Source organism: Acipenser ruthenus, chromosome 55, assembly GCF_902713425.1.
Source record: "Acipenser ruthenus chromosome 55, fAciRut3.2 maternal haplotype, whole genome shotgun sequence".
NCBI lineage: Eukaryota > Metazoa > Chordata > Actinopteri > Acipenseriformes > Acipenseridae > Acipenser > Acipenser ruthenus.
In genome coordinates this window covers 6,850,320-6,865,849 of record NC_081243.1, presented here as the reverse complement: position 1 = coordinate 6,865,849, position 15,530 = coordinate 6,850,320, and the positions used below count along the sequence as shown (strand labels likewise).

At 44.7% G+C, this 15,530-nt stretch overlaps 12 non-coding genes across 12 annotated transcripts; 6 read left to right on the top strand and 6 right to left on the bottom strand.

The window, feature by feature from the left end:
- Nucleotides 1-2,319: 2,319 nt before the first annotated feature.
- On the top strand, nucleotides 2,320-2,390 carry trnad-guc (transfer RNA aspartic acid (anticodon GUC)). The gene has a single exon. It is a non-coding gene; the product is annotated as a tRNA-Asp (tRNA).
- A 268-nt stretch (nucleotides 2,391-2,658) lies between these two features.
- On the bottom strand, nucleotides 2,659-2,731 carry trnap-ugg (transfer RNA proline (anticodon UGG)). The gene has a single exon. It is a non-coding gene; the product is annotated as a tRNA-Pro (tRNA).
- Nucleotides 2,732-4,078: 1,347 nt separating this feature from the next.
- Nucleotides 4,079-4,149, top strand: trnag-gcc (transfer RNA glycine (anticodon GCC)). The gene has a single exon. It is a non-coding gene; the product is annotated as a tRNA-Gly (tRNA).
- A 77-nt stretch (nucleotides 4,150-4,226) lies between these two features.
- Nucleotides 4,227-4,298, bottom strand: trnad-guc (transfer RNA aspartic acid (anticodon GUC)). Its single transcript has one exon. It is a non-coding gene; the product is annotated as a tRNA-Asp (tRNA).
- Nucleotides 4,299-4,429: 131 nt separating this feature from the next.
- trnap-ugg (transfer RNA proline (anticodon UGG)) lies at nucleotides 4,430-4,501 on the bottom strand. Its single transcript has one exon. It is a non-coding gene; the product is annotated as a tRNA-Pro (tRNA).
- Nucleotides 4,502-8,135: 3,634 nt separating this feature from the next.
- trnag-gcc (transfer RNA glycine (anticodon GCC)) lies at nucleotides 8,136-8,206 on the top strand. The gene has a single exon. It is a non-coding gene; the product is annotated as a tRNA-Asp (tRNA).
- A 268-nt stretch (nucleotides 8,207-8,474) lies between these two features.
- On the bottom strand, nucleotides 8,475-8,547 carry trnap-ugg (transfer RNA proline (anticodon UGG)). The gene has a single exon. It is a non-coding gene; the product is annotated as a tRNA-Pro (tRNA).
- A 1,347-nt stretch (nucleotides 8,548-9,894) lies between these two features.
- Nucleotides 9,895-9,965, top strand: trnag-gcc (transfer RNA glycine (anticodon GCC)). The gene has a single exon. It is a non-coding gene; the product is annotated as a tRNA-Gly (tRNA).
- Nucleotides 9,966-10,042: 77 nt separating this feature from the next.
- On the bottom strand, nucleotides 10,043-10,114 carry trnad-guc (transfer RNA aspartic acid (anticodon GUC)). Its single transcript has one exon. It is a non-coding gene; the product is annotated as a tRNA-Asp (tRNA).
- A 131-nt stretch (nucleotides 10,115-10,245) lies between these two features.
- Nucleotides 10,246-10,317, bottom strand: trnap-ugg (transfer RNA proline (anticodon UGG)). Its single transcript has one exon. It is a non-coding gene; the product is annotated as a tRNA-Pro (tRNA).
- Nucleotides 10,318-14,520: 4,203 nt separating this feature from the next.
- Nucleotides 14,521-14,592, top strand: trnap-ugg (transfer RNA proline (anticodon UGG)). The gene has a single exon. It is a non-coding gene; the product is annotated as a tRNA-Pro (tRNA).
- A 131-nt stretch (nucleotides 14,593-14,723) lies between these two features.
- trnad-guc (transfer RNA aspartic acid (anticodon GUC)) lies at nucleotides 14,724-14,795 on the top strand. The gene has a single exon. It is a non-coding gene; the product is annotated as a tRNA-Asp (tRNA).
- The last annotated feature ends 735 nt before the right edge of the window (nucleotides 14,796-15,530 follow it).

Here is a 15,530-nt window from a genome sequence, read left to right as displayed (position 1 = left end):
TCATTTAACACTACTTAAATCAAAATGGCGAAATACTGTGATACTCCAAGTTGACTAGAAATTTGCCGTTACAAACTGGGTTTAAAATAAAAAGGGTAAAAAATAATTAATTATTTTTATTATAAAAACTATTCACATTAACACTTGCAGAGGTGATGAGAAGAGAACCCTTGCTAAAACCTGAGTGCACTGTACAATGCATGTTTGAAAGCCTTTTCAGGATATTGACAATGAAAAGGAGCAGTTGTGGTATGTAAAGGTCTTAAAACCTACATTTATGCATTTCTGTTGTTTGCTACACTTAATGCTTCTAAATAAAGATCAAGTCCGAAACAGCTGCTCGTCCTCAAAGGGTCAATGTTGACTTGAAGGAAAGGAACCAGTGTGTTCTGCAATGAAACTGGGGGCTCTGATTCACGGCAGGCTCCAGGTCCTTTCCAATCAATTCCATAGTTATCAAAATCCATCTAGTAAAACAGGCAGACAATCAATTTAACATGTTAATTATATATATAAGGTAACCTTTATTTGTATCGCTGAAGAAAAGGAAAGTACCATATCAGAGTTCCAAGTCTCACAGGAAGTGGGATTTCCGCTGCTGTAGTTTGACAGTAGCCCTTGAATCCATAGCTGCTGTGGGGATTTCATGTGCTCCGAGGATAGAGGACGTCGGTCCCACCCCCGGCGAAACATATCAAGGTGCATGTTCAGTCTTGGAATCATCATGTAGTGAAGACAAATCATGGTGAAGTTCATCATCTGGGTCAAGTGCCTGTATTGCCTGCAAGTACTGCAAGGCAGCATAATAATTGCTGATAACTGTGTACCAGACATCACGCCACAGCCTCTCAATGCGCTGGTTGTGCACACTTCGACCTGTGATATGGCTTCCTCTGTCTACAAAAAATTAGAAATAACCAAACAGTTTAAAATGCTAGTGTTTCACGATGGCAAAACCAACTTACTTTAAACAAAATATTTACATAGGATTCTAAATTCTGCCTTAGTATGAAATTATTTTGTCATTTATTTTAATTATAAAATACTTAATATTTACTTATTAAATACAAGACACTAAACAGTATGTAAATTCAATGAATTTAACTGAATAAATGCACTTTATTTTTCCATTACTGTTCTGTAATAATTTACCCAACAAAATAAAATTAAACTTATGAGGGAAAAGCACCTTGTCCACGACGAGGATGCTCCAGCATAAATCGAGCCACTTCAATGTTTTCAAGGCCTTTGTCACTTCGGACTCGTGATGGAAAGCCAAACTGATATACAGCTCCAACAAAACTTTCAAAAACTGTACAAGCTCTGTTGTTGTTGCTGGCTTTCAGGTACACTATTTTTCTACTGTAGCCATCAATGCCGCCATGAATGACTATCCTCCATCTGTAGGCAAAATAAGATACAATGTTAACCAGAACAAAATATTTGCTTCTTTGTACAGTAGTTCCTATTTGCCTGTGTTTCTAAAATGTGCTATTATACACTTATCGTGCTTTTAATAACTGTAAATGCTTCCAAAGCGTTTACAGTTATTATGAAATCGGTACAATTGGATGAAGGGGAGTGGAAGAATATGCGGAAGCAGTTATTGGTGAACTGGAATTTAGCCAGGACACCAGGGTTGACAACCCTACTCTTTTTGAAATGTGCCCCATGGGATCTTTAATGGCCTCAGAGAGTCAGGGCCTCAGTTTAAAGCCTCATCCAAAAGACTAATTGGAAGATATTATTATCATTTAACACAAAATATCACAATACATTTTACTAATAGTAACACAGTATCTTGTTCTGCAGTGAATGCAATGTTGAACATCATTGAAATACAAGGTGATGCAGTGGTGTACTACACACTATTAGTAATATACATTGCCTTATGCTTGTAAATACATTTTTAATGTATTGATACTTTGTGCTAAAATTTAAAGTATGTTTTGTATTTGTGTACTTACTGAATTAACTTATGATTCCCATCTATGTGCCAGAGTGACAAAGGAGAAGGAACACTGTAGGCTCTTCGTTGGATAACGTTCATGACAAGTTTTCGCAAAAGTGTCCCAATTGGATAAACAGTCCTCATAGTTTCTCTCATTCTGCATTGCTGTACCCTATTAAAAATACATCAATAAATAAACAGTATAGTGTTGGTGGAGGCATCATACCGCAGAGGGTCACACCGTGCTAGTCTTTGTTGAGTCTGCAAAGCTGTTGCTGTGACACGCCTTGTAATATGGAATATATTGAAACCGAATTGTCTGCTTGTGTAACACCTAGCCAATAAGGAGTAATTAAAACGTCGCGCAAGCATTGGTGGTTCAGTGGTAGAATTCTCCCCTGTCACGCGGGAGGCCCGGGTTCGATTCCCGGCCAATGCAACCTTCTTTTTCTTTTTTATTTTATGTATAGAATAACAGCAGCACGCACCTGCCTTCAATGAGTAAAAAAAAAATCTCCCCGTCGGGGAATTGAACCCCGGTCTCACGCGTGACAGGCGGGGATACTGACCACTAAACTAACGAGGAAGGCACACGCTACCTGCCAATATGGCGACGCATTTAGTTGCAAAGCGTCTAAGTCAAAACTGCCTGCTGAGCTTAATGTCGGTTTATGGATCGAAAACAGTATAGTACAAAACAAAAAAATCGTGCTCGTCCGGGATTTGAACCCGGGACCTCTCGCACCCAAAGCGAGAATCATACCCCTAGACCAACGAGCCAGCTGCCGGTTTTATCCGGCGGCCGACGCGTGATACAGTCTCTGACAGCAAAATAAGTGCAGCGTGACCAGAGTCCCGTTCCGTCTGCCGGTGCGGAATGCTGCTGGCACCTCAGAGGAGGGGGGCTTAATACTCTCCAACGCAACCTTCTTTATTTTTTGGCATTCTTATAGTGCTGCTTTTTTTTTTTTTTTTTTTTAATTCGCAGCACGAAAACTAGGATTCACATGTGTTTCACGTAACACTTTTTCAATTCATTCATCTGGTCACAGTGTTTTACCGCTACAGCAGGACCCGGCAATGCTTTTAATTGAATCGGCATTAAAAGCTGCCACGTCAGTGGAGAACTGCACGAGTACTCTCACTCTCCTTTCAGACAAGGGGATTTGAATTGCCTTCTAGCCGCTCTCGCTCACGCCGGGCGCCGTGGCGTGTGTCTGTAATCCCAGCTACAGGGGCAGGTTGAGGCTGGCGGATCGCTTGAGCACGGGAGTTCTGTGCTGCAACTGGCTGTGCCGATCGGGAGTCCGCACTTAGCACGGCATCGACATGGCATTTCTGGGAGAGCTCGTGAATGCCAGGTCGTCTAAGGAGGGGTGAACCGGCCCAGGTCGGGAACGGAGCAGGTCAAAACCCCCGTGTCGCACCAGTAGTGGGACTGCTCCTGTGAGCGGACGTTGCAGTGCATCCTTTGCAAAACAACGAAACCCAGCCTCCTTTTTTTCTATTTATTTTTTGAAGTACATGCTGACTAACTGATCCATTCCAAACATATCAAAACGAAATCCCACCTAAACTACTTTCCTCATTTATAGCGACCGCTTCTCGATGCCCATAGAAATGCTAGCCGCCAGTTAAAGAAGTCAGACGGCCCAAACAGAGAACAGCACACAGCTCGGAGACACGGCAAAATTACAGTGCTCTCGACAGGTACACCCAATATCAACGTGTCTCCCATCTAACAGAACAGCCAGTTCTGCACTTCTTTGGAAACTCGGGGGACAAAAACCACAACCGTGGCAGACGCTGGCTCGTTGGTCTAGGGGTATGATTCTCGCTTCGGGTGCGACAGGTCCCGGGTTCAAATCCCGAACGAGCCCGTTTTTAATTCTTTTCTATTACACTTTTCCAATTACTGTGCATTGCCGATACGCACGCTCAGATTCCATGAACAACAATATCACAGCGACCGAGGGCTGATTGCACGATGGTTAAACGAGGACTGCAGTCTTTGTTGAGTCTGCAAAGCTGTTGCTGTGACACGCCTTGTAATATGGAATATATTGAAACCGAATTGTCTGCTTGTGTAGCACCTAGCCAATAAGGAGTAAGTAAAACGTCGCGCAAGCATTGGTGGTTCAGTGGTAGAATTCTCGCTTGCCACGCGGGAGGCCCGGGTTCGATTCCCGGCCAATGCAACCTTCTTTTTCTTTTTTATTTTATGTATAGAATAACAGCAGCACGCACCTGCCTTCAATGAGTAAAAAAATAAAATCTCCCCGTCAGGGAATTGAACCCCGGTCTCCCGCGTGACAGGCGGGGATACTGACCACTATACTAACGAGGAAGGCACACGCTACCTGCCAATATGGCAACGCATTTAGTTGCAAAGCGTCTAAGTCAAAACTGCCTGCTGAGCTTAATGTCGGTTTACGGATCGAAAACAGTATAGTACAAAACAAAACAAAAAAATAAATCGGGCTCGTGTGGGATTTGAACCCGGGACCTCTCGCACCCAAAGCGAGAATCATACCCCTAGACCAACGAGCCAGCTGCCGGTTTTATCCGGCGGCCGACGCGTGATACAGTCTCTGGCAGCAAAATAAGTCCAGCATGACCTTTAAAAAAAAAAAAAAAAAAAAAAAAAAGCAGCACTATAAGAATGCCAAAAAATAAAGAAGGTTGCGTTGGCGAGTATTATTATGCTGTCTTGCAGTACTTGCAGGCAATACAGGCACTTGACCCAGATGATGAACTTCACCATGATTTGTCTTCACTACATGATGATTCCAAGACTGAACATGCACCTTGATATGTTTCGCCGGGGGTGGGACCGACATCCTCTATCCTCGGAGCACATGAAATCCCCACAGCAGCTATGGATTCAAGGGCTACTGTCAAACTACAGCAGCGGAAATCCCAGGAAATCCTCCCTGACTATCACAGCTCCACACTGGCCTGTCCCAGCTCCACCTCCCCTCCCTGACTATCACAGCTCCACACTGGCCTGTCCCAGCTGCACCTCCCCTCCCTGACTATCACAGCTCCACACTGGCCTGTCCCAGCTGCACGTCCCCTCCCTGACTATCACAGCTCCACACTGGCCTGTCCCGACTGCACCTCCCCTCCCTGACTATCACAGCTCCACACTGGCCTGTCCCAGCTGCACCTCCCCTACCTGACTATCACAGCTCCACACTGGCCTGTCCCAGCTGCACCTCCCCTCCCTGACTATCACAGCTCCACACTGGCCTGTCCTAGCTGCACCTCCCCTCCCTAACTATCACAGCTCCACACTGGCCTGTCCCAGCTGCACCTCCCCTCCCTGACTATCAAAGCTCCACACTGGCCTGTCCCAGCTGCACCTCCCCTCCCTGACTATCACAGCTCCACACTGGCCTGTCCTGACTGCACCTCCCCTCCCTGACTATCACAGCTCCACAATGGCCTGCCCCGACTGCACCTCCCCTCACTGACTATCACAGCTCCACAATGGCCTGTCCCGACTGCACCTCCCCTCACTGACTATTGTTCTGTGTGTCAACCCCAAATGTTACAAGCCTTTAAATAAAACTATATTATTTACGCTACAATTATGTACAGTTCTAAATGAATTCCTGTTATGGCTACTATCCTTACCAAATCCAGGTAAGTGCAACCAAGTTTGTATAACGCAAGGCTAGATCTTTTCCCTCCTAAGGATTTTTGGTAATAGAGAATTCTTAACAGTTGTTAAGTTGTTCCAAGAAAGAACATTTTACTTTGTGTCCTTATTAATAAACACTATTTGCATTTCTGTAAAGTCTGTTTGCAGCTTATTTTAAACTGATAATTAAAACACAAATACATAAGCTATATTCACATTTCATTTAACACTACTTAAATCAAAATGGCGAAATACTGTGATACTCCAAGTTGACTAGAAATTTGCCGTTACAAACTGGGTTTAAAATAAAAAGGGTAAAAAATAATTAATTATTTTTATTATAAAAACTATTCACATTAACACTTGCAGAGGTGATGAGAAGAGAACCCTTGCTAAAACCTGAGTGCACTGTACAATGCATGTTTGAAAGCCTTTTCAGGATATTGACAATGAAAAGGAGCAGTTGTGGTATGTAAAGGTCTTAAAACCTACATTTATGCATTTCTGTTGTTTGCTACACTTAATGCTTCTAAATAAAGATCAAGTCCGAAACAGCTGCTCGTCCTCAAAGGGTCAATGTTGACTTGAAGGAAAGGAACCAGTGTGTTCTGCAATGAAACTGGGGGCTCTGATTCACGGCAGGCTCCAGGTCCTTTCCAATCAATTCCATAGTTATCAAAATCCATCTAGTAAAACAGGCAGACAATCAATTTAACATGTTAATTATATATATAAGGTAACCTTTATTTGTATCGCTGAAGAAAAGGAAAGTACCATATCAGAGTTCCAAGTCTCACAGGAAGTGGGATTTCCGCTGCTGTAGTTTGACAGTAGCCCTTGAATCCATAGCTGCTGTGGGGATTTCATGTGCTCCGAGGATAGAGGACGTCGGTCCCACCCCCGGCGAAACATATCAAGGTGCATGTTCAGTCTTGGAATCATCATGTAGTGAAGACAAATCATGGTGAAGTTCATCATCTGGGTCAAGTGCCTGTATTGCCTGCAAGTACTGCAAGGCAGCATAATAATTGCTGATAACTGTGTACCAGACATCACGCCACAGCCTCTCAATGCGCTGGTTGTGCACACTTCGACCTGTGATATGGCTTCCTCTGTCTACAAAAAATTAGAAATAACCAAACAGTTTAAAATGCTAGTGTTTCACGATGGCAAAACCAACTTACTTTAAACAAAATATTTACATAGGATTCTAAATTCTGCCTTAGTATGAAATTATTTTGTCATTTATTTTAATTATAAAATACTTAATATTTACTTATTAAATACAAGACACTAAACAGTATGTAAATTCAATGAATTTAACTGAATAAATGCACTTTATTTTTCCATTACTGTTCTGTAATAATTTACCCAACAAAATAAAATTAAACTTATGAGGGAAAAGCACCTTGTCCACGACGAGGATGCTCCAGCATAAATCGAGCCACTTCAATGTTTTCAAGGCCTTTGTCACTTCGGACTCGTGATGGAAAGCCAAACTGATATACAGCTCCAACAAAACTTTCAAAAACTGTACAAGCTCTGTTGTTGTTGCTGGCTTTCAGGTACACTATTTTTCTACTGTAGCCATCAATGCCGCCATGAATGACTATCCTCCATCTGTAGGCAAAATAAGATACAATGTTAACCAGAACAAAATATTTGCTTCTTTGTACAGTAGTTCCTATTTGCCTGTGTTTCTAAAATGTGCTATTATACACTTATCGTGCTTTTAATAACTGTAAATGCTTCCAAAGCGTTTACAGTTATTATGAAATCGGTACAATTGGATGAAGGGGAGTGGAAGAATATGCGGAAGCAGTTATTGGTGAACTGGAATTTAGCCAGGACACCAGGGTTGACAACCCTACTCTTTTTGAAATGTGCCCCATGGGATCTTTAATGGCCTCAGAGAGTCAGGGCCTCAGTTTAAAGCCTCATCCAAAAGACTAATTGGAAGATATTATTATCATTTAACACAAAATATCACAATACATTTTACTAATAGTAACACAGTATCTTGTTCTGCAGTGAATGCAATGTTGAACATCATTGAAATACAAGGTGATGCAGTGGTGTACTACACACTATTAGTAATATACATTGCCTTATGCTTGTAAATACATTTTTAATGTATTGATACTTTGTGCTAAAATTTAAAGTATGTTTTGTATTTGTGTACTTACTGAATTAACTTATGATTCCCATCTATGTGCCAGAGTGACAAAGGAGAAGGAACACTGTAGGCTCTTCGTTGGATAACGTTCATGACAAGTTTTCGCAAAAGTGTCCCAATTGGATAAACAGTCCTCATAGTTTCTCTCATTCTGCATTGCTGTACCCTATTAAAAATACATCAATAAATAAACAGTATAGTGTTGGTGGAGGCATCATACCGCAGAGGGTCACACCGTGCTAGTCTTTGTTGAGTCTGCAAAGCTGTTGCTGTGACACGCCTTGTAATATGGAATATATTGAAACCGAATTGTCTGCTTGTGTAACACCTAGCCAATAAGGAGTAATTAAAACGTCGCGCAAGCATTGGTGGTTCAGTGGTAGAATTCTCCCCTGTCACGCGGGAGGCCCGGGTTCGATTCCCGGCCAATGCAACCTTCTTTTTCTTTTTTATTTTATGTATAGAATAACAGCAGCACGCACCTGCCTTCAATGAGTAAAAAAAAAATCTCCCCGTCGGGGAATTGAACCCCGGTCTCACGCGTGACAGGCGGGGATACTGACCACTAAACTAACGAGGAAGGCACACGCTACCTGCCAATATGGCGACGCATTTAGTTGCAAAGCGTCTAAGTCAAAACTGCCTGCTGAGCTTAATGTCGGTTTATGGATCGAAAACAGTATAGTACAAAACAAAAAAATCGTGCTCGTCCGGGATTTGAACCCGGGACCTCTCGCACCCAAAGCGAGAATCATACCCCTAGACCAACGAGCCAGCTGCCGGTTTTATCCGGCGGCCGACGCGTGATACAGTCTCTGACAGCAAAATAAGTGCAGCGTGACCAGAGTCCCGTTCCGTCTGCCGGTGCGGAATGCTGCTGGCACCTCAGAGGAGGGGGGCTTAATACTCTCCAACGCAACCTTCTTTATTTTTTGGCATTCTTATAGTGCTGCTTTTTTTTTTTTTTTTTTTTAATTCGCAGCACGAAAACTAGGATTCACATGTGTTTCACGTAACACTTTTTCAATTCATTCATCTGGTCACAGTGTTTTACCGCTACAGCAGGACCCGGCAATGCTTTTAATTGAATCGGCATTAAAAGCTGCCACGTCAGTGGAGAACTGCACGAGTACTCTCACTCTCCTTTCAGACAAGGGGATTTGAATTGCCTTCTAGCCGCTCTCGCTCACGCCGGGCGCCGTGGCGTGTGTCTGTAATCCCAGCTACAGGGGCAGGTTGAGGCTGGCGGATCGCTTGAGCACGGGAGTTCTGTGCTGCAACTGGCTGTGCCGATCGGGAGTCCGCACTTAGCACGGCATCGACATGGCATTTCTGGGAGAGCTCGTGAATGCCAGGTCGTCTAAGGAGGGGTGAACCGGCCCAGGTCGGGAACGGAGCAGGTCAAAACCCCCGTGTCGCACCAGTAGTGGGACTGCTCCTGTGAGCGGACGTTGCAGTGCATCCTTTGCAAAACAACGAAACCCAGCCTCCTTTTTTTCTATTTATTTTTTGAAGTACATGCTGACTAACTGATCCATTCCAAACATATCAAAACGAAATCCCACCTAAACTACTTTCCTCATTTATAGCGACCGCTTCTCGATGCCCATAGAAATGCTAGCCGCCAGTTAAAGAAGTCAGACGGCCCAAACAGAGAACAGCACACAGCTCGGAGACACGGCAAAATTACAGTGCTCTCGACAGGTACACCCAATATCAACGTGTCTCCCATCTAACAGAACAGCCAGTTCTGCACTTCTTTGGAAACTCGGGGGACAAAAACCACAACCGTGGCAGACGCTGGCTCGTTGGTCTAGGGGTATGATTCTCGCTTCGGGTGCGACAGGTCCCGGGTTCAAATCCCGAATGAGCCCGTTTTTAATTCTTTTCTATTACACTTTTCCAATTACTGTGCATTGCCGATACGCACGCTCAGATTCCATGAACAACAATATCACAGCGACCGAGGGCTGATTGCACGATGGTTAAACGAGGACTGCAGTCTTTGTTGAGTCTGCAAAGCTGTTGCTGTGACACGCCTTGTAATATGGAATATATTGAAACCGAATTGTCTGCTTGTGTAGCACCTAGCCAATAAGGAGTAAGTAAAACGTCGCGCAAGCATTGGTGGTTCAGTGGTAGAATTCTCGCTTGCCACGCGGGAGGCCCGGGTTCGATTCCCGGCCAATGCAACCTTCTTTTTCTTTTTTATTTTATGTATAGAATAACAGCAGCACGCACCTGCCTTCAATGAGTAAAAAAATAAAATCTCCCCGTCAGGGAATTGAACCCCGGTCTCCCGCGTGACAGGCGGGGATACTGACCACTATACTAACGAGGAAGGCACACGCTACCTGCCAATATGGCAACGCATTTAGTTGCAAAGCGTCTAAGTCAAAACTGCCTGCTGAGCTTAATGTCGGTTTACGGATCGAAAACAGTATAGTACAAAACAAAACAAAAAAATAAATCGGGCTCGTGTGGGATTTGAACCCGGGACCTCTCGCACCCAAAGCGAGAATCATACCCCTAGACCAACGAGCCAGCTGCCGGTTTTATCCGGCGGCCGACGCGTGATACAGTCTCTGGCAGCAAAATAAGTCCAGCATGACCTTTAAAAAAAAAAAAAAAAAAAAAAAAAAAAGCAGCACTATAAGAATGCCAAAAAATAAAGAAGGTTGCGTTGGCGAGTATTAAGCCCCCCTCCTCTGAGGTGTCAGCAGCATTCCGGAACAGGACTCTGGTCATGCTGCACTTGAAATGTATAGAATAAAAAAGGCCTTGAAAACATTGAAGTGGCTCGATTTATGCTGGAGCATCCTCGTCGTGGACCAGGTGCTTTTCCCTCATAAGTTTAATTTTATTTTGTTGGGTAAATTATTACAGAACAGTAATGGAAAAATAAAGTGCATTTATTCAGTTAAATTCATTGAATTTACATACTGTTTAGTGTCTTGTATTTAATAAGTAAATATTAAGTATTTTATAATTAAAATAAATGACAAAGTAATTTCATACTAAGGCAGAATTTAGAATCCTATGTAAATATTTTGTTTAAAGTAAGTTGGTTTTGCCATCGTTAAAACACTAGCATTTTAAACTGTTTGTTTATTTCTAATTTTTTGTAGACAGAGGAAGCCATATCACAGGTCGAAGTGTGCACAACCAGCGCATTGAGAGGCTGTGGCGTGATGTCTGCTACACAGTTATCAGCAATTATTATGCTGCCTTGCAGTACTTGCAGGCAATACAGGCACTTGACCCAGATGATGAACTTCACCATGATTTATCTTCACTACATGATGATTCCAAGACTGAACATGCACCTTGATATGTTTCGCCGGGGGTGGGACCGACGTCCTCTATCCTCGGAGCACATGAAATCCCCACAGCAGCTATGGATTCAAGGGCTACTGTCAAACTACAGCAGCGGAAATCCCACTTCCTGTGAGACTTGGAACTCTGATATGGTACTTTCCTTTTCTTCAGCGATACAAATAAAGGTTACCTTATATATATATTTATATAATTAACATGTTAAATTGATTGTCTGCCTGTTTTACTAGATGGATTTTGATAACTATGGAATTGATTGGAAAGGACCTGGAGCCTGCCGTGAATCAGAGCCCCCAGTTTCATTGCAGGACACACTGGTTCCTTTCCTTCAAGTCAACATTGACCCTTTGAGGACGAGCAGCTGTTTCGGACTTGATCTTTATTTAGAAGCATTAAGTGTAGCAAACAACATAAATGCCTAAATGTAGGTTTTAAGACCTTTACATACCACAACTGCTCCTTTTCATTGTCAATATCCTGAAAAGGCTTTCAAACATGCATTGTACAGTGCACTCAGGTTTTAGCAAGGGTTCTCTTCTCTTCACCTCTGCAAGTGTTAATGTGAATAGTTTTTATAATAAAAATAATTATTTTTTACCCTTTTTATTTTAAACCCAGTTTGTAACGGCCAATTTCTAGTCAACTTGGAGTATCACAGTATTTCGCCATTTTGATTTAAGTAGTGTTAAATGAAATGTGTATATAGCTTATGTATTTGTGTTTTAATTATCAGTTTAAAATAAGCTGCAAACAGACTTTACAGAAATGCAAATAGTGTTTATTAATAAGGACACAAAGTAAAATGTTCTTTCTTCGAACAACTAAACAACTGTTAAGAATTCTCTATTACCAAAAATCCTTAGGAGGGAAAAGATCTAGCCCTGCGTTATACAAACATGGTTGCACTTACCTGGATTTGGTAAGGATAGTAGCCATAACAGGAATTCATTTAGAACTGTACATAATTGTAGCGTAAATAATATAGTTTTATTTAAAGGCTTGTAACATTTGGGGTTGACAGACAGAACAATAGTCAGTGAGGGGAGGTGCAGTCGGGACAGGCCAGTGTGGAGCTGTGATAGTCAGGGAGGGGAGGTGCAGTCGGGACAGGCCAGTGTGGAGCTGTGATAGTCAGGGAGGGGAGGTGCAGCTGGGACAGGCCAGTGTGGAGCTGTGACAGTCAGGGAGGGGAGGTGCAGCTGGGACAGGCCAGTGTGGAGCTGTGATAGTCAGGGAGGGGAGGTGCAGTCGGGACAGGCCAGTGTGGAGCTGTGATAGTCAGGGAGGGGAGGTGCAGCTGGGACAGGCCAGTGTGGAGCTTTGATAGTCAGGGAGGGGAGGTGCAGCTGGGACAGGCCAGTGTGGAGCTGTGATAGTTAGGGAGGGGAGGTGTAGCTAGGACAGGCCAGTGTGGAGCTGTGATAGTCAGGGAGGGGAGGTGCAGCTGGGACAGGCCAGTGTGGAGCTGTGATAGTCAGGTAGGGGAGGTGCAGCTGGGACAGGCCAGTGTGGAGCTGTGATAGGCAGGGAGTGGAGGTGCAGCTCGGACAGGCCAGTGTGGAGCTGTGATAGTAAGGGAGGGGAGGTGCAGCTGGGACAGGCAAGTGTGGAGCTGTGATAGTCTGGGAGGGGAGGTGCAGCTGGGACAGGCCAGTGTGGAGCTGTGATAGTCAGGGAGGTAGGTGCAGTCGGGACAGGCCAGTGTGGAGCTGTGATAGTCAGTTAGGGGAGGTGCAGCTGGGACAGGCCAGTGTGGAGCTGTGATAGGCAGGGAGGGGAGGTGCAGTCGGGACAGGCCAGTGTGGAGCTGTGATAGTCAGGGAGGGGAGGTGCAGCTGGGACAGGCCAGTGTGGATCTGTGATAGTCAGGGAGGGGAGGTGCAGCTGGGACAGGCCAGTGTGGAGCTGTGATAGTCAGGGAGGGGAGGTGCAGTCGGGACAGGCCAGTGTGGAGCTGTGATAGTCAGGGAGGGGAGGTGCAGCTCGGACAGGCCAGTGTGGAGCTGTGATAGTGTGGGAGGGGAGGTGCAGCTGGGACAGGCCAGCATGGAGCTGTGATAGTCAGGGATTTAGGTGCAGTCGGGACAGGCCAGTGTGGAGCTGTGATAGTCAGGGAGGGGAGGTGCAGCTGGGACAGGCCAGTGTGGAGCTGTGATAGTCAGGGAGGTAGGTGCAGTCAGGACAGGCCAGTGTGGAGCTGTGATAGTCAGGGAGGGGAGGTGCATCTGGGACAGGTCAGTGTGGAGCTGTGATAGTCAGGGAGGGGAGGTGCAGCTGGGACAGGCCAGTGTGGAGCTGTGATAGTCAGGGAGGGGAGGTGCAGCTGGGACAGGCCAGTGTGGAGCTGTGATAGTCAGGGAGGGGAGGTGCAGTTGGGACAGGCCAGTGTGGAGCTGTGATAGTCAGGGAGGGGAGGTGCAGCTGGGACAGGCCAGTGTGGAGCTGACCTGGCTGTTCTGTTAGATGGGAGACACTTTGATACTGGGTGTACCTGTCGAGAGCACTGTAATTTTGCCGTGTCTCCGAGTTGTTTGCTGTTGCCTGTTTGGGCCGTCTGACTTCTTTAACTGGTGGCTAGCATTTCTATGGGCATCGAGAAGCGGTCGCTATAAATGAGGAAAGTAGTTTAGGTGGGATTTCGTTATGATATGTTTGGAATGGATCAATTAGTCAGCATGTACTTCAAAAAATAAATAGAAAAAAAGGAGGCTGGGTTTCGTTGTTTTGCAAAGGATCCACTGCAACGTCCGCTCACAGGAGCAGTGCCACTACTGGTGCGACACGGGGGTTTTGACCTGCTCCGTTCCCGACCTGGGCCGGTTCACCCCTCCTTAGACGACCTGGCATTCACGAGCTCCCCCAGAAATGCCATGTCGATGTCGTGCTAAGTGCGGACTCCCGATCAGCACAGCCAGTTGCAGCACAGAGCTCCCGTGCTCAAGCGATCCGCCAGCCTCAACCTGCCCCTGTAGCTGGGATTACAGACACACGCCACGGCGCCCGGCGTGAGCGAGAGCGGCTAGAAGGCAATTCAAATCCCCTTGTCTGAAATGAGAGCGAGAGTACTCGTGCAGTTCTCCACTGACGTGGCAGCTTTTAATGCCGATTCCATTAAAAGCATTGCCGGGTCCTGCTGTAGCGGTAAAACACTGTGACCAGATGAATGAATTGAAAAAGTGTTACGTGAAACACATGTGAATCCTAGTTTTCGTGCTGCGAATTTAAAAAAAAAAAAAAAAAAAGCAGCACTATAAGAATGCCAAAAAATAATGAAGGTTGTGTTGGCGAGTATTAAGCCCCCCCTCCTCTGAGGTGTCAGCAGCATTCCGGAACGGGACTCTGGTCATGCTGCACTTATTTTGCTGCCAGAGACCGTATCACGCGTCGGCCGCCGGATAAATCCAGGCAGCTGGCTCGTTGGTCTAGGGGTATGATTCTCGCTTTGGGTGCGAGAGGTCCCGGGTTTAAATCCCGGATGAGCCCGAATTTTTTTTTTGTTTTGTTTTCTACTATACTGTTTTCGATCCGTAAACCGACATTAAGCTCAGCAGGCAGTTTTGACTTAGACGCTTTGCAACTAAATGTGTTGCCATATTGGCAGGGAGCGTGTGCCTTCCTCGTTAGTATAGTGGTCAGTATCCCCGCCTGTCACGCGGGAGACCGGGGTTCAATTCTCCGACGGGGAGATTTTTTTTTTTACTGATTGAAGGCAGGTGAGTGCTGCTGTTATTCTATACATAAAGTAAAAAAGAAAAAGAAGGTTGCATTGGCCGGGAATCGAACCCGGGCCTCCCGCGTGGCAGGCGAGAAATCTACCACTGAACCAACAATGCTCGTGTGACGATTTCATTACTCCTTATTGGCTAGGTGTTACACAAGCAGACAATTCGGTTTCAATATATTCCATATTACAAGGCGTGTCACAGCAACAGCTTTGCAGACTCAACAAAGACTAGCACGGTGTGACCCTCTGCGGTATGAGGCCTCCACCAACACTATACTGTTTATTTATTGATGTATTTTTAATAGGGTACAGCAATGCAGAATGAGAGAAACTATGAGGACTGTTGATCCAATTGGGACACTTTTGCGAAGACTTGGCATGAACGTTATCCAACGAAGAGCCTACAGTGTTCCTTCTCCTTTGTCACTCAGGCACATAGATGGAAATCATAAGTTAATTCAGTAAGTACACAAATACAAAACATACTTTAAATTTCAGCACAAAGTATCAATACATTAAAAATGTATTTACAAGCATAAGGCAATGTATATTACTAATAGTGTGTAGTACATCACTGCATCACCTTGTATTTCAATGATGTTCAACATTGCATTCACTGCAGAACAAGATACTTTGTTACTATTAGTAAAATGTATTGTGATATTTTGTGTTAAATGATAATAATATCTTCCAATTA